We start from the raw sequence: 3,491 nt of genomic DNA on the forward strand, positions 1-3,491 counted from the left end.
TGGATGGATGGATGCGTGGATGGATGGATGCGTGGATAAATGGATGTTATAGATCTTCATTAAGGCAGCATCAAGAGCTTCACTCTGTGAAGTGAATAAACAAAAGCAAAGCATTAGGGATGCCTGCTTTGCCTTGCCACTTACTGCCAACAATGCCTAAGGCACAGGATGCACACGATCTGCTGCTGTGGTGTTTTCAGGGTGTTGTCTTGGTTTTTGTCTGTTCATTTGTTTGGAGTTTTGGTACCTCTGGCTGCAGAGGTGGAGGACATGTAGCCCTCTCTCGATGGCACACTGTCCCTATAGGGCTGGGCAAGGCCCTTCCCATGGTTTGTTTTTTGTGAACTTTTACTCTCCTCACCTCCTCATGGGTAACCACTGGAATGTGTTTATGTATTTTTATTTGTGCCAATTCTTTTAAAATACAGTGACTTCATGTGTGTATTTTTAATTTTCCTAAGGAGCGTTGTGCCACGCGTCTCTTGCTTTTCTTACCCTTTTCACTCAGCACTGAAATGTTCAGATCCACCCACGCTGCTGTGTGCACAGGAGGCCCGAGGTTTCTAAGCAATCCTTTGGTGCGGCCACACCTGCGCCTATCTATTCTCTCCATTTTGGTTTTTTAAGGTACAACTGACAGTAATTTGCCAGGTTAACCAATTCTATTTCCAGGGATTGGAAAAAGAGGAGGCCCTGCATCTCCTTAGCCCTGAGCCCTGGGAAGAGAGGTAGAGGTCAAGGAGAGGTCAGCCCAGCCAGGCCAGCTCTGTCCCCACTGGCCCCCTTGGGCAGCCGCTCAGCCCAACTCTGTTTTCTCACCTGCAGCAGAGTCAACAGTCCCTGCCCCACCAACCTCAGGGCTGATATGGTGCTTCCAGGAAACAATAGGAGAGGAAATGGCTGTGAATGGTGGCCATGGCCACACGTGGGCACGCAACCTGCCCCAGCCCCTTCCTCAGCTGCCCTGCAGCCACCCTGGGTGGTGGAAAGGAGGTGTGTCGTCCCTAGCCGCAAGGAGGCACTCACTCTCAGGGTCATGCAATGAATTGTCACGTCCTGGGTATACCTCTGCCTCCCTGGTTACACTGTCCTGCTCCCCATTCAGGGGCTGTGACCTTCTTGGGGGCTGTAGGGAGGTGCACAGGCCCCTCAGGCATGAAACCCACCCCAGCTTCCTCTGGATTTTTGCCAGTGTCACCTTGTCTCTTCCTCATAACCCCCCGCCACCATTTCTGTTCATGTGATAACTTTCTAACTGGTGTGGGGGAGCACATGCCCTTCCCTGAGTCCCGCACTAGGGACATTCCAGAGACTCGTGGCGGGATTTTAGGGTCATTCCAGCATGTGGTGTGCTCAGTCCAGCCCCATATTCCCTCAACAATAACAACAGCGGCAACAAGCAGTGAGAACATGAACTCCCTGTTGAAGCCAAAACACATTAAGAATGCATGCAGCCCAGGTGTGCACTGGCCTCCCAGCTTCCTCCAGCAAAGGCCCCCAGGAGCAGCGTGCTGGGCCTCTCTGCTGCAGGCAGAAGGGCCTGAACCAAACTACCCAGCTTTGGCGGAGCCCTCCCAGGGACAGGCATTGCCCTGGAGGCTGTGCTCGCTGGGCACAGGGAATGTTTCTAGTCGGCCTCACTGCCCAGCATTACTGATTTCTTCCCAGGCCAGTTTTTCCCAGGAGCCCGTGAGCTTCTGGACGGCTGCCATGAATCGTGTTCTTCCACTGCTTAACACCCTTCAGAGATTCTCCCCTGCCCTTGGGACAAAGTCCAGTTTTCCTCATTATGGCACCAAAGGCACTCCCTTTGAAACTGGGGCCTTCAGCCCTGCCAGTCCCCACTCTTGCTCTGTGCTGTGTCCATTGTTATGTTCTTGAGGTCTCTGAAAGGAACCACACTCTCTCCCACCTCAGGACTTTCCCCCATGCCTTTCCTCCAGCTCCAAACATCCTTCCCCACCCCTTCCTTCCCACCACTCGGGTAATTCTGACTTGTCCCTCTGGCGTCAGAAGTCTCTCACGGTTCACAGGAAGCCTGCTCACCAGGCACAGGCAAGGTGTGCTGCCCAGGTGGGCACATGCGGTGTGCACCACAGCCCCACCCGGCTCCACCACAAGCCTCGGGACGATGTGTCCCCTAAAAGCTCATATTTAAAGTCCTGTCCCCCAGGGTGTGACCTTCTTTGGACATAGTCATTACAGAGCAAATCAAGCTAAAATTAGGTCATTAGAGTGCCCTCTAATCCAAAAACCTGGTGTCCTTCTAAAAGGGGTAAATGTGGAGAAAGACACTCAGGGAGAAGCCACGTGAGGATGAAGGCAGAGACTAAGGTGAGGCTTCTACAAGCGAAGAACTCCAGAGATCACCAGCAAACCACCAGCTTGGAGGAAGGCGCAGCCGTCCAAAGGAACCAACCTTGCCGACCCCTCCATCTGGGACCTCCAGCCTTCAGAACTGTGAGACCATCAATTCCTGTGATTTCAGCTGCCCTATGTATGGTGCTTTGCTACCCTAGAAAACTAACACAGGCAGCAATCATGTCTTCACTTTATTTTTTTCTACTTCATCTACAGAGCTTAGCACAGCAATTGGAACAAAATTGGAGCTCAGTGCATAGCTATTGAAAGAAGAATTTGTACTCTGGAGAACAAGGAGGAAACATGGTTCCTGCATCCAAGGATCTCATGCAGTGAGAACACAGAGAAGGAATAAGATAACTCAAAGTGTGTGCATAATGCCAGGTTAGACAGCCAGGTTAGACCCTGTAAACCGAAAAGAAAATTCTAAGGCCCTCAGCCATCTGAATGGATGGCCTCTCGGCCAAGGCATTCCAAAGTTAACCTATAAAACCAGTTCAGGTCGTGAGGGGAAGGGGGAGCCAGGCATGCCTCATGATACCCTCCTTCCTTTTGGAATGACTGATAGAACAGCCTCTTTAAGTCTGAGAAGAAACATTTATAACCTACTCTCTCTGAAGCCTGCTAGCTGGAGGCTTCATCGCGTGATAAAACCTTGGTCTCTACAACCCTTACCATAACCCAGACATTCCTTTCTCTTGATTCCAGGTCTTGAGATAGTAACTCAATCAACTGCCAGTCAGGAAATCTTTGAATCTGACTGTGACCTGGAAGCCCCCACTTCCAGCTGTCCCAACTTTCCAGACAAAACAATGTGCATTTTACATGTATTGATTGACGTCTTATGTCTCCCTAAAATTTATAAAACCAAGTTGTAGGCCTGCCACCTTGGGCACATGTGGTCAGGACCTCCCGAGGCTGTGTCCTGGGCATGTCCTTAACCTTGGCAAAATACAATCCTGATTAACTGAGACTTGTCTCAGATACTCTTGAGGTTTACACCCCTTACTCAGATGGGGGCAGGCAGTGCCCGGCAGCAATCCCGGAAATCTCCCAAAACCCACATCTTCAAGTACAAGCTGGTCAAGCAGAAAAGAGAATTGGAAGAAACAGAGGAAACACAGCCCAGT

Source organism: Mandrillus leucophaeus, unplaced genomic scaffold, assembly GCF_000951045.1.
Source record: "Mandrillus leucophaeus isolate KB7577 unplaced genomic scaffold, Mleu.le_1.0 Scaffold62, whole genome shotgun sequence".
NCBI classification, from domain to species: Eukaryota; Metazoa; Chordata; class Mammalia; order Primates; family Cercopithecidae; genus Mandrillus; species Mandrillus leucophaeus.